General features: G+C 34.7%; 1 protein-coding gene and 1 non-coding gene across 2 annotated transcripts in view; both read right to left on the bottom strand.

Moving 5' to 3' along the window:
* Positions 1 to 9,906: 9,906 nt before the first annotated feature.
* On the bottom strand, positions 9,907 to 9,991 carry TRNAM-CAU (transfer RNA methionine (anticodon CAU)). The gene is given in 2 exon segments: positions 9,907 to 9,942; positions 9,954 to 9,991. It is a non-coding gene; the product is annotated as a tRNA-Met (tRNA).
* Positions 9,992 to 19,813: 9,822 nt separating this feature from the next.
* The window catches only part of PTAC5 (plastid transcriptionally active 5), a 29,376-nt gene continuing 22,549 nt past the window's right edge, over positions 19,814 to 26,640 (bottom strand). The window contains exon 9 of the transcript XR_016528281.1: positions 19,814 to 20,158. The gene's annotated coding sequence lies outside the window, so the exon portion shown is untranslated. The remainder of the gene's footprint in view (positions 20,159 to 26,640) is intronic.

Genomic DNA, 26,640 nt, shown 5'->3' on the forward strand with positions numbered 1-26,640 from the left:
GAGAGGGAAGCTCTCCTTTCCATTTCTACCACATGCCGGTAAGTAAAACCTCCGTTCGGAATCTGTGTCAAGACGTTGACATTTTTCTGTATTTGTTTCTAATCTCAATTTCATCACTTGTATTCATCTTCTTAATCTTTCATTCACACCATGTATCGAACGCTTAATCTTAGTATTAAATGTTATGATCATTACCATTGTCATCTCTTTGTCTATTTCCGTTCATCTATAATCCATTTTCTCCATGATGTTTTCCTAATTCCCTGGGTAAATAGCAAGAATTAAGCAAGTAAATTAATTTATGTTAAGGAAATAATTATGTTTAGCTAAAGCATGCTCGACAACATCTTCACCTGTGAGAGCAAAAGTGAAGATGTTATTCCACCTATCGAGAGAGGGTTGGAAGAATGCGTTAACTAAAGCGAGAAGTATTTTCAAAGATTGGAACAACCTTGCGTTCATCATGTTCATCCCTGTTTCACCATAGAGATATGGGAACGCGGCCGATCACCGAAAGGTATACGCCAAGGGAAAGCGGAACCTTAGTTGCATCTTTAACGCAATTGACAAACTTGCAATGTTTTTACTATTTATTCCTTCTATTTTTTATTCATCCATAAAGACTTGCCATCACATACCATGATCCTTTGTATAACTTCACAGTTAGTCTCGAACTCAGTATCATGTATCATGTATCTTGTATCTTGTATCATATTAGTTTAGGATTTTATTTTCAACACAACTTTATTTTTTCAACGTAATTTTTTTTCATCACATTTTAGATTCCTGTATAAACCCAATTCTTTATTAATTGTAAAAACCAGTCGCATGTATCACAAAAGTAACGCATTAACGAAAACAATCCTTGTGTTCGACCTCAGATTGTTCTGAGAAACTTGGGTTAGAATTATACTTGGTTTTAGCACAAGGAAACTTGTGACACACATTACTCTATCGCATACTACAAGCCTATCATTAACAACGCATATTTAGAAGGCATAAGCGATAACACAGCATGACATTCCAATTTTTTTTAGCGTTACAAGTTTATGGCAACATGAGCTTGTAGCATATTATCTATTGTCACAATGCATGCATAACACATCCATTCTTATGTCATCAAGTTTATGGCACCATTGCTGAGGACATGGACTTGTTCATTCATTCCCATTCATATTTGTCCACATGCTTAAAGATATAAATTTAACGTTATACATGCGGCATTTTGTCTAGGGCAAGTGGGAGATGATACTAGGGTATGCCCTAGTTTATTGTATATTGTACATGTATTTTATCTTGTATTGTACATTAGTCTCCCGAGGCATTAGGACAAGTGGGAGGTTGTTGGAATTAGTGTCCTAATTCTCCCGGAGTCTCGTTGTTGTAATTATACACATTGTTTATGAATAAAATAAGTGTTATTTCATTCTGGCATTTACTTATATCCAATAAGCAAAGCTCCATGGTTATTGTATGTAAACTTAAACATGTATATGAGATATACAAGTGAATCATGTCTTGAGTGATAACCTAAATAGGTCTGTAGTATAATGATTAAGATGAGATACCTGATCCTTGTGACACTACGGATACGGCCCACTTTTTAGGGGTTTTCAAGTGTTGTGAACTACTACAGATGGTAGATCCTGACCATTTATGTGGAGACATACAAGCATGGGTGTTCTATACAAAGAGTTTGTATAAGACCGAACCATGAGATGATTCGTCTCTGTATATAACGCCGTTGATACTGGAGACTTACATCTCACCTAAACGAACATAGGTGACATGACCTTAATCCTGAGTGTTTTGGGAACTCCTGCCTTTGAGGGCAGTCCTTTGATTAGTGTGGGTGAGAGTGGCCAGATTGCCAACTCAACATGCCTACCTTTTTGGGGACTTGTCTGATTTGGGAGTTGGGAACTCAGTTACACAAGATGGAATTCACTCATTCCCCGAAGTAAGGGTAAGTAGATAGATTGCTCCCTTAAGGGCCGATTCCGGGGCTTAAACATAGTGGCCATAACTTCTCTTTGGAAGAGAGGACTCAATCATAGTAGGACTATGACTTATATTCACTAAAGGGATCAGTGGTACTTAAGAAGTTAGATGTAACTACAGGGGTATAATGGTTATTGGCCGAGCTGTACTTACGAGCGATTTGTGAAGGGTTGTCGCACTGTTGATTGGTTAAGATGGACACATAATATATCTATGGTAAGAAGAGTTCAGCTGTCAGTCTTTAGTGGAGTGCTTGGCAGTTAAGAGATGGTGGATCTCGTGACTAAAGAGTTTAGTCAGTTATTCACGTATCGTTGGAACTTCGAGCTACAGGTCCATAAGGTCCCCTTGGTAGCTCAATGGATTCATCTTGAGGATCAGTTCTTGGTGTTGATTTGAAATGTTCAAATTGACAAGAGGTAATTCGATTATATATGATATGTTCGATGTGGTGTATGAGATACATTAAGGTTATAAACATATTATGGTAAGAGATTTATATTAAGTGCCATGAAATAGAAAAAGAGCTATGGTTTATAAGTTTCATGAGATGAAATATTAAAACTATAGGTTATAAACATATTATGGTAAGTTTGTTATCACTTATATTTATAATAATATTAATTATTAGATAATTATCTCTTTTTCTCTAATAACCAATTGAGTGGGAGGTTATCCGTGGTTTCATGGTAACCGCGAGATAAAAGAAAAAATGTTTCCTAATTTTAGAAGTTATTGAATTGAGAATTCCATTCTCGAAAAATACTCACGAAAGGTTGTCAAGTAAATTAGATTTACTAAACGATAGCTTGGAAAGATTAGACGATCGTGGAGAGTTTCTATACGATAGACTTTCAGTTGACCAATGAGTTAAACGATCGCATAGCTTTAGCAAGACGATCACATAGCTTTTGTTAAACAATTGATCATCGTCCTATATGATAAGGTTTAACATCTCCCACTTGCTCAAGTGTTTACACGATTACTCTTTCTACAGTCTCTGCCTCTAACCAAGTCCACACAGAACCCACACTCTGGATTCTCACACCGAGAATACCAAGGTAACATTTTTTGTGGTGTCGTGCTTGATAACGGGCAGAAATGCACGTTATCATAGTGCTAAGTTCTTAAAAATTGCTGGCTTGCGTTGATAAAATGTGTTAGATTCGGTCCAAAAAGCATTAAGTTTATAACATTGTGATTGCATGCGTTCATCGCATAGAAACAGTTGATTTTTATTTTTATGCATAATATGCATTGACGTAAGGCGAAAAGAGCGATCATAAGAAATCAGCGGACGAGCGCAGTATTACTCAAGGCCTTGTAGTGATATGTGTTCGAAAACATCTGCTCAAGAAGGATTGCCGCATAGAGCTGGCACAAATTGTGGGTGCATCTGGGTGAAAGAAATAATTAATCACGATGGGACAGAAAGCTGATGACGGTCGAATCTGAATTAAGTTGACAACCACTAACGATAACAAGTACACTCAGCTTTTCGGTGACAAATATTCGACGCTTCAATCAGGGAATTAAAGCCATCCCATCTGTGCAATCATAAGAGAGAAACCGCCTTTCACCCCCGAAAGCTCTATAAATACCGAAGGCATCCTTCAGAAAAGGGGTTCCACCAGTTCAGCATTTCAGTTCAGTTAGCTCAGCACGTCTTTGTTCATAGTTTTCTTTTATTTTAAAGCTGAGCAAAGGAAGAGTAAAGACGCCGGAAGATCGCTCAAGGAAACTCAAGAGAAAATCTAGAGGCATAGAAGCAGAGAGCGGGCCGACTCTCGCGAGAGCGAGATTATCTTTTGAACACGAGTAGAAAAGACAGTATAAAATCTTGAGAAGCAAGAGATTGCTACCATGCTCTTTATTCTTTTCTTGCATTGTTGTTTTGTACTTCATCTTTATATTTATACAATGGAAGTTCTTATTCTATATCTGTTCACTCTCTTAGCATGCATGAGTAGCTAAACTAGTCGAATGGGTTGAGAAGAACTAAGCTAACATGACCTAGGATTTTCATTGCTTGTGATTGTCTTGTTTTATGCTGTGCCAAAAATCCCTTTAGAGCTACTCGAGAGAGAGTCTAAAGAAAGAACCTAAGACTTGAGAGAGCTAGGTTAGAATCTAGACTCGAGAGAGCAAGATTAGAACTACATAAGCAAGAGATAGGGACTTAGAAATAAGCTCTGTTTGCCAACCTGCATCGCATGCACCCTAGAGATAGGTATGATATTATGTGGTCGCCTTATTTATGTGTGAGTCATTTCGTCATTGCATAAATAAGAATATAGGCTTATGTGTAGGTCCTACAGACTTATCCCATATATCACATGCGTTCTAGCTTTAGAAGCCGTAGCATTCACATTGAGAAATGGTTTACTATTGTATGTGTGTTGCATGGTCGCAAAGCATGAACGCATCCTAGGAAGTGTTAGCCGAAATCTTTCTCAACCCGTTCATCGCATACTCATGGTATCTTCCGTTTATCAACTCTATTCGAACTCCGCCGCATTTATTTATTTCTATTACCTCAAATAACATTCCCAACAATCACTTGATTTATTTGGTTACTGCAAAGTTTTCTGAAAATTACCACCGCATATTGTTTTCCAAGTCCCTGAGTTCGACCCTGGACTTATTAGGAAAATCAGTGGGGTTTACATTTGGATTCCACTGAGAAAACTTGAGTGCTCATCGCATTTTTCATCATCGCATTTCATTCACAATTCCACATCTTAAAATATCGCATCAATACTCAACTCGACCAGTCGAGGTTCTATGGAGGTTGTTCGATGGTGTTCAGAGTGTTCGTGAACTTGGTGATCGCTTTGTTCGAGTTCGCTACGATCGTGCATTGTAGCAGTCGTGTTGTACGAGCGTTCGAGTGTTATAGTGGTACTGATTGTTCGAGTGTTCATGATCAAGGGTCTTGAAGATGAATCTTCAAAGGTATGTTAGTTCATTCCCTTGATTGTGTAGTGAAGCATGCTGTAATTTCTATTTTGCACATAGCCTTTGTTTCCGTTTGTGATTGTAATTGTAATGTTCATATATGATTGAAATTTGGAAAGATCCTTTCGCTACTTATGGAAATTCTCATGTCTGATTTCCTTCAATTCATCTACTACAGATCATTTAGGTTAGCACTTAAACATGATCCACTTGTATATCTCTACATACATGTTTAAACTACAAAGATAACCTTGGATGTTAGTTTATTAGTTTTGTGGGTTAATGCTATTAAATGTCGAATAAAATATCTCATATTTTATTAAATAAATAAAATTATTTGTACATTACAATTACAAACTACAAGATCCACAAGATTTAGGACACCAACCTCAACACCTCCAACTTACATTGTATGTGTTAGAGAATGGATTATTCCTGATAAATCATACCGATTGAGGGTTGTGCGGACACATCTCAAGGCTATGTGGTCCACCGCTACCATTTGTTCATAAACTTAGCTACCATTTGTTCCCACGAAGTGACTTTCTCCTGGTTCCAATTCGTGTGCCCGTTTTTTAGCCTCATTTTTTAATGAGGATGGAAACAAAAATAGTCTTATTTCTATGACAGTAACGTTTGGAATCACAAATATATTGTAGATTCTAAGGAAACTTTTTAGGTGTGCATGTGAATCTTCTCCAGGTATTCCTCCAAACTACCCTGCCGTTTGGATCATTTGAAGAATCACCGGTTTCATTTCAAACCTGGCTCCTTCAGCTAACGATCACAAAATTCCTGGTGAGAAATCATATATATTAGGTGATACATAGTCTCGAATAGGTCTGTTGCGATCGTTTGCTAGAAGTATGGGGTTTGCCATTGCCAATGCGTTGTTGGCCGCGCTCGGTACTACTGGGATGTTAAGTATATTAGGAACTAAGGGGTTGGGATGCTCATCCATTGCTTGAGCCTAGTTCCTTTTACGCCTTTTTTCTGTTATTTCTTATTCGACAATGGAATGTTCGCTCAATTTTAGGGTCGTATAACAACTCAGACGTTGTGCCTTTGCTCATATGATATGTTGCACTCCTTGGACACGAATGCAATACACCCGAAAATCAAGTTCTTGTGAAAATCAAAAGTAAAAAAAAAAAAAAAAAAAAAAAAAAAAAAAAAAAAACACACAATTCAAGTTGCTAATGTCCCCGACAACGACGTTAGAAGCTTGTTTCCTTTCTCTAGATTGATACGATGAAATTTCTTATATCGTGCTTCTTCAATATGAATATCTTTTAATCTAGACGCAATGTTTTCTCTAGTTAAATCCAAGTATAAATCTAGCTAAAGCAAAACTCAATGTGATTCTAATGTAGAGCTCAATGACATGCGATTAAAATGTGCAGTAAAGTTTTGCTCAATCTTGACGCGGTGTTTTGATTATAGAGTAACTGATGGAAATATGTATATCTAACTACTCTATTTAATTTAAACGATAGGACAGATGAAATGGATGTGATGAAAATTGTAACGCAATATTAAGCAATGTGCGATGAAAACGAATAAAAGATGAATAAATGAATAGGGTTGAAAAAGATTCATTGGCATTCTCCTAAGCAGTGCATAAGTTAAGTGTTCATGCTAGAAACTCATAATTAATAAACTTCACCTCTCGATTTTGATGTCACACTACCCTATCTCTAGGATGCATGCGATGAGTTTTTATTGCAAAAGATTATCCTTATCTCTAAAGCTATCTTTTTCCTTGTCCAGCAGGTTCCACAATTGCTTCCTTTCTCAAGGTGTTAATTGTTTTGTACTTGGATCCATTTCTCGATTTAATCTTAACAATTCAATAAGCATATGTTAGAATAAGACGAACGTCCACTTATGTATGACTTAGTAAAAAAATGTTAACTACTCTCCTTCAACCCATGGACAATTTAGCTACTTATGCTTATGGAGGAGAACAAAAATGTGTGAATCATGGAATGAATTGCATTCATATTAGAAATAGTATTCTTCAATCCTACACTTAATACAAATGTAAAGGAACAAGGAATGCAAGAAATAATTGAAAAGTGAAGAAATTAGTTGTAATTGACAATCTCTTGCTCTCTAAGGCTCTTGGTGATGACTGCTTACTACTGACTACAATAATTTTGAGGAACTCCTTCTTCCTTCTCGGACATTTGTCAAGCTCTCACTTAAAATTATCACAAGAGAAGCTTGGAGGAACGATGGTTATGGAAGATTAGGGCGGAATTTTTTACAGAACTTCCCCTCTCTCGATGGATAAAGCTTTCAACTTTTTGGGTGGGCTATTTATAGGCATCACAAGGTGAAGATCATTGTTTCTTTCTAATGATGATCTGAAACCTTCCATTAAATTTCATGCCCTGCTATGCGTCAAAGGTCCATTAATGGTGCAATGAACCTATCACATCGGCCACCAATTGACTTGACTTCCACTGCTCACGCATTTGTCATTTTATTTTTGTCGTGTTTTGCTTCATGGCGTGGTGTTATGCATTGCAGAGTTTGTCCATATTGATGCATTTTTTGCCACCGCTTGTTTTGCTTTCTTTTTCATTCATCCCACGTTAAAAATGACATATTTCATATTTTTTTCAGGTTTTGTAATCTCATGATCGTAGAGTATATTTGTTCGTGTTGATTCTTTGTCAAGTTGACACATTTTCCTATGACTTTTCTTAATTGTTCTCAATAAAAGAGTACAATAACTTGTATTTCTACAAATTATAATTAACTTATCCTTTCAAAGTAATAGTTTTGTTTATAATATTGCAAACAGTAACTAGAACGATCACTTCTTAGAAAGTCTATGGAATCAAAACAAATATTTGATACCATGGAAATTAAAATAAAGATGAGTTGAAATGTTTAGATTTCTTTAGAGTTGATCTAGTAGGTAGCCATCAACTTTTCCAATTTTAACTAAAGGTGCTATTACAATTAGTGGTCATAAAGTTTTATTTTATTTATTTTAATAATACAATTGGATTCTACCTCAAATTAATGTTCAACCCAGCGACCCAACTGATTACCCAAAATAAAAAGTAGAGATATTTGGGGGTGGGATGGGGCTGAGGATGATTTCCCCATCCCCGTCGCCTCTCCATTTCATTTTCTATTCCCTGTGAAATTCTCCATTTAATTTCACAGAGTTACAAGTTTCCTCGGGATAATTTGTCTCGTTTTGTTTTCTTTTATTTTTAAAAATAAATTAAATAAAAATCCACACTCTTGAAAAGTTTTAATTAAATAGTTAAATCTCTCACTAATTTTTATATGATTAATTTCATATGACAATTAGAATTTAAAAAGAAATTACTCAAAATTTCTAGTAAAAAAATTTAATTATCTATCAAATTTTCCATGTATAAAATATAAATTTGAATGATCAATTCGAGCATATTCATTATCTTGACTATTAAACAATACAACTTGAAATTTAAATATAATAATAAGAACAACAACATAACAATCATTATTATGGTAGATTATTGATCCCCATTTAGCTTAGGAAGAATTTTTTCGTTCCCACTCTATTTTCTAGGGGAAAATGAACTTTTTTATTATAGGTTAAAATATGGAAAAATTTTACAGATAGAAAAAATGTCAAACTATTTAAAAAAATAGCAAAAAAAAAAAAAGTATTGATAGACACTGATAGCAGTTTATATCACTGATAGATACTGATAGACTTCAATTAGTCTCTATCAAAGAAGATTAAAATTTTGCTATTTTGTGTAAATATGTTTCTTATTTTTCTATTTTTGAAAATCACCTTTAAAATATCATTTTAGTACTTATACTTTGAAAATATGTTTAATTTTAATTTTTATACTCTTAAACAATATCCAATTTTAGTCCATATACTTTTAATAAATCTACGATTATTTCTTACGACTAGTTTTTTTTAAAAAAAATATCAATTTTAGTCTATGTACTTTCAATAAGTCTTAAATTTAGATCATACGGTTAGTTTATTGGTGATTTTCTAATTATATAGGGTAAAAATCTCTTTTGGTTCCTAAACTTTCATTAAAGTAACAATTTAGTCCCTAAATTTTAGTTTTTAATGATTTAGTCTCTATCGTGAGCTAAGAATTAATGAAATTTTTTACACATATATAAATTGACAAACTGATTAAGGACCAAATTTATTTATAAATTTTAATCAAAATTGATAATTGATTGAATTAAATTTGGTGAGATTTTGCACGTCAGGAACTACGCTGTAACAAAATTAAAAGTATGGGAACCAAGGCATATTTAAAAGATGGTTCTAAAATGGTTAAAATCACTATTATCATTTTGAAAATTGACTATGAAATAATTTTTTAATCTTTCTGAACTAATTTTGATGATATAAAAATTGCATTTAAAAGTGTAAATGTAACATTAAATAAATTGAATAATTAAAACCATGTTTTATAGTGATTTTAAAAATGACAAAAATGGTTTTGACGATTTTAAAATCACTCACAAACATGCATTCAATTGTGGCAGGTAACAACGTAACTTGATTGGAATATTTATAGTATTTTTTTCACGTTCGATAATAATATAAATTCTCAGAAATCTAAATTTTTCCTCAAGAGGCGGAGTTAAAATTAATATGTTGGCTTGAAATCAAAGGGAAGATAAAAGCGATCTAGATATACTTTATATTTGCTTCTTTGAATTACACGTTTAATTTATGTTTATTTATTAATTTCGTACTTTCACGTTAGTGATATTTGAAAATGTCTAATAAGCTTATGAGCTATCAATTTTGTATCAAATCCAGTCTTCTTAAAATTAAAAAATTAAAAAAATTAAAAACAAAAAACTACAACGTTTTTTTAAGGATCGGGGAAATGTCGCCACGGGCCTTAACATGGCCCATAGGAGCATATGGAAAATGCAATACCAAAAAACAAATGGGGTGAGAGAGGCTCGAACTCTCGACCTCAGGATCACTCTTTAGCTATGAGACCTACGCGCTAGCCAACTGCGCCACCACCCCAAGTTTCAGGGCATCTAACATAAATTAATATTTTATTTTATGTAAGTTCTATCCCCTTTCTCTCTTTATTAAATTTTTATTCTAACAAATTTATGGAGTCAATAATACGAATTTATGTCAATGGAACTATGTTTGTTTTGATTTTTTAAAAAGGAAATACAATCACGAACCTATAACAATGAGTTACCTTTAATCAAAATAACAAGAGCAAAATGTAATTTTTTTAAAATTTTTGCAAATTAAATGACACATTTATAAGCATCTTTCTTCAATTCATATCCTGATTTATTTGGTGTATAATTTTATAAATCATACTTGAATAGGGATTTAGTAACATTTCAATATTCTATCTGGAAAATAAAAATTTATACAATCATTAAGCACATATTATTGGCATCTCTCTCTAAGTTACGTTGCTTTTTCCATTAGCATTGGACCCTTAACGCACAGCCCCTATTTAATTGGTAAGTCCCCAAATGATTCACAATAAATTCTGTTTTGTAATAAAATCTAATTCAATAGAGATTACAATTTATTATATAATCTTTACTTTTGTATGATATAAATATCAGAAAACTTCTCGATGTTTTGCAACGTTGTAAAACTTACAATAATATAATATAAAAATACATTAACAATGATATGGTGATTACAATTCAAATTTTTAGATTTTCTATATGAGAATTAGTTTTAGCTAATTGAGTTAGAATTAGAGTGGTCATATATGACATTATAGTAACAACATGACGCCCAACAACAAATTACCAAACTCATCATTATATGTAAAATTTTAAAAAGAAAAAACACGAAATAGAGGGAGAGAAATAATTAAAATGAAATTAAGAAAACAATTATGTGAGAGGTTTAAACTGTTGAGCTCACTATCATTGATTAAATAAGTTTAAGTTTTGGTTGTATTTATTTGACTAAAAACCTACAATATTTTAAATATTCATAATAATTAGATAAAAATTTAGTCCCTATATTTTTAAATTTATAAGAATTTAGTCCCTATTATGATAAGTTTCTTCAAAATTAAGTATTGACTTTTATTGTGCAATGACTTATCATTTATAGTTAAAAACTCGATTCTCGATTAATTAATTTTAGATCTACCTAACTAAAAATCTTCATTAAATCTTATTAATATTTTTAAAATAAGGATTAAGGCGTTAAAAATTCATGTATTAAATTCACGAAATTTGTAGAGGAAGAGGAAATCATTGACAAGGGGTGTAAAATATGAATATTTTTACAAAAGTCAGATTATGCATGAACCTGCTATCAAGTTAGGCTTATATATGCAAGTGTTTATAGATAGAGAGAGATTAAATAATGTTTAGTCTTGAAATTGAAGTTTTTTTCTAAGAAATTTTTAATTTTTAAATTTCATCCATAATCTTTCCCAGAATTTAAAAAGTGCTTAGTCGAGTTTGTTCCTAAATTGAATTTTCGATTTTCATGAACTTTTAATTTTGTGTTCAACTTATTATGAAATTTGTTGGAGATTTGTTTAATTGGTTTTATATTTTTCTAAGGTAATAGTTTCTACAAGTGTCTCAAATGAAGTCTTAATATCTGTCTATCATCAAAGTATCTTCTTGCAGAATATTTTCCTTATCTGGAAATATCCGGGTATAATATTTTGTCTGATTTTTTTTATTTATTGAGGCTCGTCTTATCTTTTTCAAATGAAGATTCTTCTATTTGTATAGAAAGGTATTCCCTGCCTTGAAACTAATGATATATTATTACTACTAGATATATTACTATTACTAGGAATTTCTCTTTGCTCTCATATTCCTGAACCGACATCTGACCCATTTTAGGACTGTGGTCGACAATCGTTCGGACTTGGTAAAGGTTTTCGGTCGAGCGTCTTCGAACCTCTCCCGCTTATTTCTTAGGGCGAGCAAACTTCCCAAAGAACTTTTTCTGCTCCTCCTCCGAATAGGGAAAGAACTCTCCTCGGCGGTAGTTTATATGGCTTGTATCCCTCCTTTAAGGGACTCTGACTTATTGTTTGCACTGGGATCATTAATTTGCACTAGGATCATCAATCGCCATAATGATCCCAGTGCAAACAATAAGTCAGAGTCCCTTAAAGGGGGGATACAAGCCATATAGAGGGTTGCCACCTTTGTTTAATTGAGCAAGACGTTTTCTGTATTTTGACCAAACTATTCTACATCGTGTTCTTGCTTTTTTCTCACTACATTCCACTGTGCAAGTTCTTCATCTATTATGTGCAACATCATTGTATGAATTGTTAAAAAAACGTAAAGATTATTTGTCTTAGGGGGAGTCTAAGGCACAGTTGAAGAGAAGGAATTCTCGATTTTAAGGAGTGCCTAAGACTTGGCTTCAAAGAAGGAGTTCTCCAACATAGGGGGATCATAATATTTATCGGTGAAAGGAGTTTGCTGACTTGAGAGGAAGATAACAACGTTGAGAAGAGTCTCACACACTGTTAGAAGTCGAAGTGTTCAACACTAATATTGCCAAACTTAGGGGGTGTTGGGTAGTATGTCATAAAACTCATAGTTTTGTAAACACTAAGCAAGTGGGACCGATTCAGCTTGCAAATCTTTTGCTCTTAACCTTGGGCTATGAATCCCTCGGGTTGCACCATATAAATGGTCTCCTTAAGATTGCCATTTAGAAAGGTTGTCTTGACGTCCATTTGTCAAATCTCATAATTATAATAAGCTACAATGGACAGGAGGATGCGGATTGACTTTAATATGGCAACAGGCGAGAAAGTCTCCTCATAGTTGACTCTCTCTACCTAGGTATAACCCTTTGCCACAAGTCGACCCTTGAAGATCTGCACCTTCCCATCAACACCCCATTTGCGCTTCTAGATCCATTTATAACCTATAGGTCTTACCCCATCAGACTGATCTATAAGATCCCATACTGAGTTGAAGTACATCGACTCCATCTTGAAATCCATAGCCTTGACTCATTCATCCCGGTCTACATCCTCTATTTCGTTCTGATAAGACAACGGATTCTCAACGTCACCATCTGCTACCATAGCAAGGATTTCCGTGAAACCCAGATAGTGAATGGGTGAGTTCGCAACCCTCCCACTGCATCGAGGTTCCCTCAACTCTTGAGGTGGAACCGATTTACTAGATAAACTCCCATCAACAACTCTTGTTGATGTAGCAGGCTCTTCAACAACTTTTTTTGAAGTTTCAGTAGTTTCATTGGAAAGCTCATGCAACACGACTTTACTTCGTGGACTGTGCTCCTTAATATGATCCTCATCCAAGAAAGTAGCATCCGTGGAAATAAACACCTTATTTTCCAATAGATCATAAAAATAGCCCCCTCGCGTACCTTTGGGGTAGCCTACAAAGAGGCATAACCTCGACCATGGTTCCAACTTCTTGGGATTTGCCTCAAGCACATGTACAAGGTAACCTCAAATGCAAAAGTGACGTAAACTAGCTTTATGCCTGTTCCACAACCCCAGAGGTGTTCTCGCAACACTCTTGGAGGGAACACAATTGAGTATGTATATCACAGTCTCCACTGCGAAACTCCAAAATGAGTCCGGTAAGAAAGCATAACTCATCATCGAACGAACCATGTCCAATAAGGTTCTATTTATCCTCTCCGCTACACCATTTTGCTGAGGTGTACCTGGCGCTAAGAGTTGGAAAACGATTCCATGTTCTATCAAATAGTCCTAGAATGTCGAGTCCAAAAACTCTCCACCTCGATCCAATCAAAGTGTTTTAATATATCTATCAATGCGTTTTCAACTTTAGCCTTGAACACTTTGAACTTTTCGAAGGATTCAGACTTCCGTGCATAAGATAAACATACCCATACCTAAAGTAATCATCAGTAAAACTGATAAAATACTCATAGCCACCTCAGGCTCACACATTCATAAGACCACAAAGGTCAGAATGTACTAACTCAAGAGGCTCTTTGGCTCGATAACCTTTTTCAGTAAAAGGTCGTTTAGTTATCTTACCCTCAAGGCAAGATTCGCACACTGGTAAAGAATTTTCTTCTAACTCACTTAGAAGTCCATTTTTCACCAATCTCTCAATCCTATTGAGATTGATGTGCCCTAAACGAAGGTGCCAAAATTGGTCATTTTCTTTTGGAGAAATATGTCAACGTTTAGATTGAGTTACAACAATTTTAAACAATTATGTGTTATGGAGGGAACTAATGGCTAACGGCCTTAGCACATACAAGTTACTTTCCAGAAACCCTGTACAAATAGTAACACCATATTTATGAATAAACGCTTTATTCACATTAAAAGATACAATGTATTTACATTGTAGCAAGCACTTTACAGAAATAAGGTTTCTCTTAAGTTCAGGAACAATATATACATCCTTCAAAATTAGAAACTTATTCTGTAAAGCCAACTGGAGTCTTCCCACTGCTACAGCTGAGACGACATACCCAGTGTCTACTTGCATCGTCATCTCACCAGCCTTCAGTTGTCGCAGGATCTAATCCCCTGAAAAGAAGAACAAACGTGATTAGTGGCGCCTGAATCAATTATCCAAGCAGAATCATCATTCTCCACTAAACAAGTTTCAAGTACAAGCAAATCGTATTTACCCTTATTTGCTTTGGCCTTAGCCTTGGCGGCCTTCATTTTCTTCAGCCAGCAAGGACAGCTCCTCTTCCAATGTCCATCCTAGTTGCAGTGGAAACATTTTCGCTTTTCAACCAGTGGTGGACGCCTTCTTAGGGCGACAGGCGGTGGGTTAGCAGGCACCTTCCCTTTTCCCTTACCACCCTTCTTCTTCTTCCCCTTTGCAGAGTTAGAAGTAGAAGGTACAGACTTCGTTCCTGAGGTCAAACCTCTATGGAACGTCCTGAAAGATGAAGCAACATTTGCCTCACCCTTCTTCCTCTCCTTACTTTTCAGTAAAGATTTGTAGGTATGCAACTCGTTAAGAAGAGTTGTAAGGTTGTATTTCATTTTGTTAAGAATCACATTACTAATAAAGTGTAGGAAGCTCTCCAGCGAAGAATTCAGGATTATGCTAACCTGGCTGCTCTCATCAATGGTAGACCCATTTAACTCCGCCACATTAAAGTGGACCATCATGTTAAGCACATGTTCACGAACAGAGGTGTCTTCTTCTATATTGGAGTTAAATATATACTTTAAAGCCTCGTGCATGAGCTGTTCAGACGGTTGTCCAAACATTCCCCACAGGGACTCCATGATCTCACGCACTGAGACCATAGGCTCATGTTTCTTGGCCAAGACTTCAGAAAGACTTGCCAAGATATAGGCTCAAGCCTTCTCATTCGCCCATGTCCATCGCTCGTATGCCTCCCGAACATTTCAAGCGGCATTGGGAGCTGAAATAGGAGGACAAACCTCTGTAAGGGCAAACATGAGATCCTCGATGATCAGTATTGTCGTAATCATGTGTTTCCATGTTGAAAAGTTGTCGCTGGTTAATTTTTCGGTGCTTAGCAAAGCAAAAGTGGTTGTGGCCATTTTGAAAAGATTGTTGCTGAAAAATGAACAAAACTTTAATTAGATTTTGCTAAACCACATTTTAACCAATTAATTTTGTAAAACAATTAAGTACCCTAAGTGAAAGACTTCTAGTTTGCAATGATGCCCAGTGAGGCAGGAGAAACGTCACCGGTGGGGTGATCAGATGCCCCTTCACTGGGATGAGATTTTATCAACCATTAGGCAGAACCAACTCTTGGAACTGAACCTAACGATCACCATTTCTTCAGTCTAGAACTGTTAACCTTTAAAAATTCCGCTTAAGTGTGACCCCTCGCTTTTGGTGCCAGAGTTCCGTCCTAATGAGCCTACCATAGGGAAGAAGCAAATTAGGAGAAAAGACTAAGTAACCTTATCCTCTTACAGGAGATCAAATAAAGAAACGCGCAAAAACTGCCATCCTATAGGGGGACACTCCCAGGGTGCCTCGAGGCGATATGCAAAAACTTTATTCAATCCAACGAGGGAGACTAAGGGATATGTTGTCGCACTTCCTGTTCCCACTTACTATGAATACTCTCTCCATCTACCTTGATATTGACCTACCCAAACACCATCCATTAGGGGGGACACGCCAAAGGTGCCACGAGGCCGAGGGTAGATCTCACGGTGTGGACTATATAGGAGAAACTTGAAAGGTTTAAATGAAACATCATATGCCCCAAGTACCTCCTACTGAATGTTCTACCTAGGGGTGCATTAACCTAGACAATCCAGCTACTGATTTTAGTCTAATTCATCTTTTTAAGTCCGCTCATAAACAAATTTTGTCTATGAATTATGAACAAGTTCAAGTAGTCACATTTAAACACTTTAATGGATTGTCCTTAACTTGAATGCATGAATCAAATCTATCTAATTCACCTTTCCAGGTAAGTTCCCAGGTAGGGGTGTTATGTTTCCGTCAACTTAAATACCCTAGCCTAGACAAAACCCGCCTTAGACAAAAGGTCCCTTATAGATAGATTTGCTACACTTTAACCTTTTATTAGTCAATTTAATCCTATTAAACTGATTAAAAGATTAAAGCCTAATGGTTACTAATCATATTATAACCATGATCTTAGGTCTATGTTATCCAAGTTTTAATCATTTTAAAACCATGAATTAAGCCTAAGTGAGCATGCATGTCTTTCTTATTTCTTTTAGTTCTAATTTCTCTTTAACCTTTAAAAAGAAACAACCAAAATACAGCACACAACTAAGTGTTTATAACGCTTATAAAGAAACCTATGTGTCATGCTTCATGCAATGTCCGGTCATTACTATACTTAACTTTTATATACGAGTAATAATCAAGCAAACATGTTTTCCATACACCTTTATACTATAACAATTATAATATAAAGATGATGCATGTCAATGCTTTTTATGCATGTATAAATATAACTCTTATATTATATGATACATGAGCATGCTCTTACATAATTAAATCATGCTCAATAAAGAGATAATGCATAACCAACGCATAACCTAAGATGGGATTTACTATATGTGCATACCATATGACATATATATAACCATACATCTCATGTAATAAACCGAGGATTAATGGACTAGGATGAACCGTTACAAAAACCGAGATGAAATAACTCTATCTATTACATTTTCCATGGAGCAAACCGATTCACGGGTGAACCGGGTCTTGAACCGCCAAGAGAACTCCATCGTTTAGTAAACGCCGCAAGTAAATGATCACTTAACACATACTAAATGATAGCGCAAAAGCTAAACTATCGCTTAGACGACAACGAGGCTGCGAAGCCTGATCGTCTAGGCGATCGCTTAACGCGGTGAAAGGTAAACGATTTACTGTGCGTTACTCCGCGATCGTTTAGTCAGTTACTAAGCGCTGAAGCTTGTTGAGCTAAACGATCGTCTAGTGCGTGACGTATTAAACAATAACTGAGCATCTAATACTCAGCGATCACTTACCCCATCGTCTACACGACCCGATCAACCCTTGATCATTTTCTTCCTCAAAGAACAACAATCCTTACTCCGAACTTCTTTATGAACAACTCAAGACTCAAACTGAATTTGAATTATAGACTCAATTACAATTAATTGTTCCCAAAAACGCAGGGGCCTTTACAATTAACCGAAAATGCAAAAGAATTAAATCAAACTGATGTAACATCCCAGAAAACTTCATTAATCCACACATCCACAACAATTTAACAATTAAATATAGCATATATGCACCCACCATGAATGTATATGAAATTTGTTGCATCAATGAAATTTGAACATCATAACCTAGCTTTTATACCAATTAAAGAAACTCTTGAACAAGAGCATCCATGAGCACGTTCGGATCTTTCCTATTTCATTGTGACTGAATTATCACACACACATTCTAACAAACAAGTATGCATTTTAACACTAATTAATGGCATTTTTAATAATTAAATAACAATAGATTGAGTAAACATACTAGTTGAAGACTATATTCAGTCGGACTCAATCTAGTAGAAGCAACCCTCTATGGTCTTTATTGCCTAGCAAACAGTCGGCTACCAGCAGCATGATCGTTTACACGAACAGCAGCACACGAATAAGTAGGATTGGGGACGACACCACCACTTAGAGCCTTTGGTATTCTTGGAGTGAGAATCCAAAGAATGGTCTTTGATGGAATTGGTAGAGGAAGGAGGAAAAGGACGATCGTGTAGAACGACAAACAAGTGGGAGAGAGTTATCGTATAGCGGGTTCTTGTCGCTTAGAGAAAGGTACACAGTCATGTAGGTTTAACTAAGCGATCGTTTAGTAATTAGTAAGCAATCGTTTAGAAAACTTGACGCGCTAAGAAATCGTTTAGAAAAGCTGAGCGATCGTTTAGAGAATACATGCGATCATTTAATACGCGAGGTGTGCGATCGTTTAGGCGATAAGGCGCTATCGTATAGGCTCTCAGCTAAGCGATCATTACGTTTCCACACCTTGAGAGATTCTTTTTGAACTATTTGCAAAAATGAAAACAATTGTCCTTTTATTCTTCAGTTACAATAACTGAAATTAATCTTCCCACTAAAACACGATTTAGGAGAAATATCCGGCCAATTATCACATAACCAACCAATTAATTAATAAATTAATATAATCATATTATATTCTTAACCTATAGTTTGATATCATATATCTACTAGAGTAATTTCTCCTCCACTTGATATAAATCATATTTATATCTAATTTCCTCCAAAATAATGTATCTCATACATTTATCCAATTATAACATATATAATTAACTAGTTCAATTATATAATTGAACTCCTTCTTGCCAATTTGAACATTTCAAGCTGACCCAAAAACTTATTCTTGACTTTATCCAAGCTAACTAGGGGACCTTATGGACCTGTGGCTCGAAGCTCTAACGGTACATGAATAGCTGACTAAACTCTTTAGCCACGAGCCTCACCATCCATTAACTGCCAGACATTCCATTAAATACTAACAATTGAACTCTTCTTACCACAAATATATTTATGTGTCCATCAGATATAACCAATCATGAGTACGATGACCCTTCACAGATGCTCGTAAGTACAGCTAGGCCAATTTACTGTTTTGCCCCTGTAGTTACATCTCACTCTTTAAGCACCACTGATTCCTCTAATGAATAATACAACATAGTCCAACTATGTGTGAATACCTCTCCGACCAAAAGAATGTATGTGGCGCCACATCGTTCAAGCCTTGGAATCAGCCCTTAAGGGAGTTATCTATCTACTTGCCTATGCCTTGGGGGAAGAAGTGAATTTCATCTTGTGCAACTGAGTTCCCAGCTCCCAAATCAGATAAATCCCCAAAATGGTAGGTTTGAGTCGGCGACCTGGCCACTCGCACCCACAAATTAAAGGACCGTCCTCAATGGCAGGAGTTCCCAACTCACTCAGAATCGAGGTCATGTTACCTATGGTCATCCTAGTGAAGTGAAATATTTGTCATGAATGGTGTTATATAACGAGACGTTAACACTTCGCGGTCATGTCTTATACAAACTCTTTGTATAAGACGCCCTCGCTCGCATGTCCCCTACACAAATGATCAGGATCAGGCCATCTGTGACAAGTCATAACACTCCTGACCATTCCAAAAAGCGGGCCGCATCCGTAGCATTACCAGGATGAGGTTTCCCTTCTATATCCATATACTACAAACCATTTTGGTTATCACTTAAGACATGATCCACTTGTATGTCACCACATACATGCTTGAGTTACATACTGATAACTAAAGACTTTATGTTTATTGATTTGTGGTAAAGCAAATAAAACAAATAAGTGAGAAAATCAAGAAGTGAAGTAAAATATCATATATTATACATCATAAGCGTTCGTACAAACTGTTTACAAACTACAGGACACGAGACTTTAGGGCATCAACCCCAACAAATTATGCCAAAAACATAGGGGCCCTTACAAATTAACACTTTGTAATTAAAGAAAGCTTTAAACTGAGGCAATTAACCCGTAACCATTACGCCATCCACAAAAGCATTTAACAATTAAACACAAATGCAAAAACCCACCACGACTATAAAAGAAGTTCAAAACATAAATTAAATTTGGAATATCAGAATAACCTGGCTCTGATACCAATTGAGGAAATCGGACATGAGAATTTCCATGAGCAGCAAAAGGATCTGTCCAAATTTCAATCATATATGAACATTACAATTACAATCACAAACGGAAACAACAGGCTATGCGCAAAATAGAAATTACAACATGCTTCACTACACGATCAAGGGAAGGAATTAATATTCCTTTGAAGATTCATCTTCAAGACCCTTGATCATGAACGCTCGAACAATCAACAACACTGCAACACTGAACACTTGTATAGCACGACCGCTACACTACACGATCACAACAACTTGAACAAAGCGATCACCAAGGTCACGAACACTCCGAACACCACGAACGGCTTTCACAGAACCTCGACTGTGTCGAGTTGAGTATGACGCGATCAAAAAGGTTACCTTGGTATTCTCGATGTGAGAGTCCAGAGTGTGGGCTTTGTGTAGACTTTATTAGAGGCAGAGACTAGAGGAAGAGCAATCGTGTAAACGATTGAGCAAGTGGGAGATGTCAAAGCCTATCGTACAGGACGATACCCAATCGTTTAACAAAAGCTATACAGTCGTTTAGCTCATCAGTCAGCTGAGAGTCTATCGTTTAGAAACTCTCCACGATCGTCTAGTCTCTCCAAGCTGTCGTTTAGTAAATCTAATTTACTTGACAACCTTTCGTGAGTACTTTCCGAGAATGGAATTTTCAATTCAACAACTTCTAAAATTTAAAAAAAAAAAAAAAAAAAAAAAATCTTTTATCTCACGGTTACTATGAAACCACTAATAACCTCCCACTCAATTGATTATTAGAGAAAAAGAGATAATTATCCAATAATTAATATTATTATGAATATAATGATAATCAACTTACCATAATATATTTATAACCTATAGTTTTAATATTTCATCTCATGAAACATTTAAACCATAACTCTTTTTCTATTTCATGACACTGAATGTAAATCTCTTTCACATTAACCCTCTACTTGATGTATCGTATACACCACACCGATCATATCATATATAATCGAATTACCTCTTGTCAATTTGAACATTTCAAATCAACACCAAGAACTAATCCTCAACTTGAATCTATTGAGCTACCAATGAGACCTTATGAACCTATAGCTCGAAGCTCCAACAGTACGTGAATAACTGACTAAACTTTTTAGTCACGAAATCCACCATCCGTCAACTACCAGACATTCCACTAAAGACCGACAACTGAACTCTCCTTACTACAAATATATTATGTGTCCATCTTAACCAATCAATAGTGCGACAACCCTTCACAAATCGCTCGTCAGTACATCTCGGCCAATAACCGTTATGCCTCTGTAGTTACATCTAACTTCTTAAGTACCATTGATCCCTCTAATGAACATAAGTCATAGTCCTACTATGACTGAGTCCTCTCTTCCAAAGAAAAGTTGTGGCCACTATGTTCAAGCCCCGGAATAAGCCCTTAAGGGAGCAATCTATCTACTTACCCCTACTTCGGGAAATAAGTGAATTTCATCTTGTGTAACTAAGTTCCCAGCTCCCAAATTAGACAAGTCCCCAAAAAGGTAGGCATGTTGAGTTAGCAATCTGGCCACTCTTACCCATACTAATCAAAGGACTGCCTTCGAAGGCAAGAGTTCTCAAAACACTCAGGATTAAGGTCATGTCACCTATGGTCGTTTAGGTGAGATGTAAGTCTCCAGTATCAACGGCGTTATATACAGAGACGATTCGTGGTCCGATCTTATACAAACTCTTTGTATAGGACACCCCCGCTCATATGTCTCCACATGAATGGCCACGATCTACCATCTATAGTAGTTTACAACACTTGCAAACCCCTGCAAAGCGAGTCGTATCCATAGTGTCACCAGGATCAGGTATCCCACCTTAATCCTTATACTACATACCTAATTAGATTATCACTTAAGGCATGATCCACTTGTATATCTCATTTACATGCTTAAGTTTACATACAATAACTATGGAGCTTTGTTTATTGGATATGAGTAAATGCCAGACTAAAATAACACTTATTTTTATTCATAAACAATGTGTATAATTACAAACAACGAGACTCCGGGAGAATCAGGACATCAATCCCAACATGGTTAAGGTTGATACTCTATCCTAGTAACACTACGAATACGACTCACTTTATAGATGTTACTATTGTTGTAAAATGCTATAAACGATCTGATCATGATCACTCTTGTAGAAACTAGAGATGGCAATAGGGTTGGGGTTGGGCGGGGATGTACTCCTCATCCCTGTCCTCGCCCCATTCCCTGTTTTGGGGGTTCGGGGTCGTGAAATCCCCATTTTTTATTTTTATTATTTAAATTTAACTAAATTTAGTATTTACATTAAAATTGTAAATTATATGTAAGAAATTAGTATTATTATTACATATATTTGTTTAAATCAACAATTAAAAGAATATTTTATTATTTTTTATTCTAAATTAATAAAAATAAATAAATTTATTATATTTAAAAAGAAAAAAGAAAAAAGAAAAAAAGTATGTGGGTGCGTGCGTGTATGTGTGTGTATGTGTTTTTTTTATTTTTTTTTATTTTTATTATTAAAATTAACTAAATTTAATATTTATATTGAAATTGTAAATTTTATTTAGGAAATTAGTATTATTGTTATATATATTTGTTTAAATTAAATATTACACATTTTTTATTATAAATTAATAAAAATTAAATTTATTATATTAGATTTTTTCAATTAAAAAACAAAAAAACTAAAACATACTATTTCAGGTATTATTATTATTATTATTATTATTTAAAAAATCGAGGCAGGGACGGGGATCGAGTTCAGGATTGGGGACAGGGCAGGGATCCCCTCCTTGTCCCCGACCAAAGACCCAATTTAAATCCCCGATTTGACCCCTATACCCAATCAAACAAGGATTCTTGCCCGATCGGGTTGGAGACTCGACCCCGCAGAGAATTTTACCATCCCTAGTAGAGACATGTGAGCGGCGGTGTTCTATACAAAAAAGTTTGTATAAGACCGAACCACGAAATGAATAGTCTCTTTATCTAACGTCGTTAATAGTAGAGACTTACATTTCACCAGGATGACCATAAGTGATATGACCGGAATCTTGAGGGGGTCGTGAACTTCTGCTTATGAAGACGATCTTTTGATTTGTATGGGTGAGAGTGGCCAGATCTCCGACTCAATAAGCCTACCATTTTGAGGATTCAGATGATTGGGGAGTTGGAAATACAGCTACACGAGACGAAATTCACTCTTTCCCTGATGTCGAGGTAAGTAGATAAATTGCACCTTTAAGGGTTGATTTCGAGGCTTGAAAAATGTGACGTCACTCCCTATCTTGGCCCAATAGGGGTTTAGTCATAGTTAGACTATTACTTATTGTTCATTAGAAGGATCAATAGTACTTGAGAAGTTAGATGTAACTACATAGGCAAAACGGTAATTTTGGTCTAGTTGTACTTACGAGCATATTGTGAAGGGTAATCGCACTGTTGACTGGTTATATCCAATAGACACAAAAATATATCTGTAGTGTGAATAGTGCAACTGTCGAACTTTAGTGGAGTGACCGACAGTTAATGGATGTTGAGTAATTTAATTAAAGGAGCTTAATTAATTATTCAAGTACCATTGATGTTTCAATCTACAAGTTCATAAGGTTCCCCTGTAGCTCAACTAGGATTATTGAGAATTGATTTTGGATTAATTTGAATAGTTCAAATTAATAGAGGGAATTAATTATATATGATATAATTAATTTAAGTTAATTATATATGATACAATTAATTTAAATTAATTATATGTGATATAATTAATATAATGTATTTGATACATTATAAAATAAAATTTATTAAAAGATGAATTAATATTTGAATATGATTCAAATACCAATTATATGGATGAGATTCATATAATTATGTTTAGTATAAATGTGATTTATATTAAATATTATGCATTAATGAGAGAATTAAAAAGTATAGGTTATATTGTATTTGATACAATAAAAAAAACTAGAGGTTATGTGTTATATATGATAAAACATATAGTTATATATATATAAAATAAATGGGTCTTTCTAAATATAAAAAATATTGAAAAATATTTATACTTTATAGGAAAAAGTTCCAAAAGTACAAGCACTTTTGGAAATTTTTGCTATAAAGTGTAAATATTATTAGGATTTATCTATTTATAAGAATTTTCCTATAATAAATTAGTTATTATTATATATACGTATATGTAATTATTTAAATTAAATTATTTATAATTTAATTTTAATTTTTAAAATTAAAAGGAAGAAAATAACTTCCCCACTTAATTCTCTCAAATCGTATGGAGAAGGGGGTTTGGTTTTTTGACGTATTATTCGTCTTCTTCTTCTTCCTAAGATAGAACAGAGTGCTCGGTAAGTTTTTACAAAAATTCATCCTTGAGAAATTTCCTTTCTCAATTTTCATTCCCCCTATCCCAAAACTCATATTCCACACGCTCTTGAGTATTTTCTATCCAAAAGAGAATGTGGAAGACTTCGATTGATAATCCTGTACGAATTGTTCGTGACTGGTTCAAGGGATTACATGAAGTTTTTCGATTCTTCAAGGGTATGTAATTTCTAATCATAATTCCTTCTATTTGCATGTTGTAAAATTAGTCTGTGAATTGCATAATTTTTCCTCTTTTTTTAATTATGTAAAAATTGGGAATTGGAAACGATCCCGCTTCCACAATGGACCTCACGATTCCTTCAATTGGTATCAGAGCAGAGGTTCTTGATCCCAATTTTAATTTTCCAAAATTGAATTTATCGTTAATGATGGGTTTTGCATTCTGTATTTTATTCATGTTGATGAATGTATGGAATGGATGGTTTACAATTATAGATAATTTCGGTATTGGTCTGTAGATTTACCACTTTATTCTACAGATTTAATTTGTAAGGGCCAGTTGTTTTAGGCATAATTCATGTTACATCTATAATTTGTTTGCCTTGAGTTGTCCGTGAGTTTCTCAGTATTTTTTTGGAGAAAATAAGGCCCAAATCGGAGAAGAATCGAAGGATTTCGGGTCTGTACAATGGCTACTGTACAGTAGCGTTGCAACGTTGCGAAGGGCAAAACATAAAAATTTTCTGTAGCGTTGCAACGCTAGGTCACAACACTGCAACTCTCTGAGGCATAATTTTTTTTCCCAATTCACTTGCAGTTCAGTTCGTGATCCAGCTGGTTCACATCCGATTCGCTTGGTTTGAGCGATTCATGTGCGGTTCAAGACCCAGTTCACTTATTTTGAAATGGTTTGACTATTATTTTGTAATAGTTAGTTTTTCCATTAATTAAATTAATATAAAGGTTATATTAATTTAATTAATTGCTTAGAAGTCTAATCCCAATCCAGTAATTATTGTTTAAATTATGCATTTGATGTATGGTTTAATTTTATTATATATGTCATAATGTATGTCATATAGTAAAATCCCACCAAAGGTTATACATTATTCATATATCATTTATATTATGAAATTATAACATATAGTTGCATGATTTAATCTTATAGCATGCTCATGCATCATATACTTTAAGTGTTATAATATATACTTGCATGCATTAATAACATAGTCATGCATCATTTATATTATAAGGGTTATAAAATATAGTTTGGATGTATGAATGTATGTATGTATGTTATTAATTATTTTATTACATTAGTTTATAAGTGTTATGTATGTTTAGTAATGAAATGAGAAATGCATGATACATGACCCTACTTTAGATAATCTTATAACTGTTATAGTTTTATTAAGTATGTCATTCGATGCAATATATGGTTTTATTTTGTTTCATTTATTTTGTAATTATTATAATTATATGAAATTAGAAATTAAAATCAATAGTTCATAATTGCATGCAAACTTAGGTTCAAATCACATATATATATTTTAAATAGTTTTAGAATATGATTCACATAGGCCTAAGATCATAAAATTTATAATGAGATTAGAAATAATTTAATAGGATTAAATTAGTTTTAATTAAACGATTAAATTTATAGCAAACGCATCGATAATGGACCTTTTTTTTAAGACTAGTTTTGTCTAGGTTGGGGTATTTAAGTTGACGGAAACATAACACCCCTACTTGGGAATTGACCTGGAAAGGTGAATTTGATGGATTTGCTACAAGCATGTAATTATTGATTAAACTTTATTGTAATATTTAATGAACATTAATCAAAGTTGTTTGACTATCCAAAGTAAGTGTTACTTTTAAGCAAATTTAAACAATCATTTAGTAAAATAATTAGCCATATTTTTCTAAGCTAAATTAACCCTAGGGTAAAACACTCAGAAGGAGGGAAATGAGGTAAATGACACTCCATTTTTCTTTTTCATGTTTCTCCCTCAAAATTCACATTTCTTCGCTTGTGTCCCCCTATGGGTGGTGTTTGTATAGTTCAATACCAATGTGAATGGAGCGAGTGTTTATAGTAAGTGAGAGCAATATGTGTGTCAACACATCCCACAGTCTCTTTCA

The sequence above is a fragment of the Benincasa hispida genome, chromosome 1 (genome assembly GCF_027475165.1).
Source record: "Benincasa hispida cultivar pf3 chromosome 1, pf3_genome.v1.1, whole genome shotgun sequence".
Taxonomy (NCBI): Eukaryota; Viridiplantae; Streptophyta; class Magnoliopsida; order Cucurbitales; family Cucurbitaceae; genus Benincasa; species Benincasa hispida.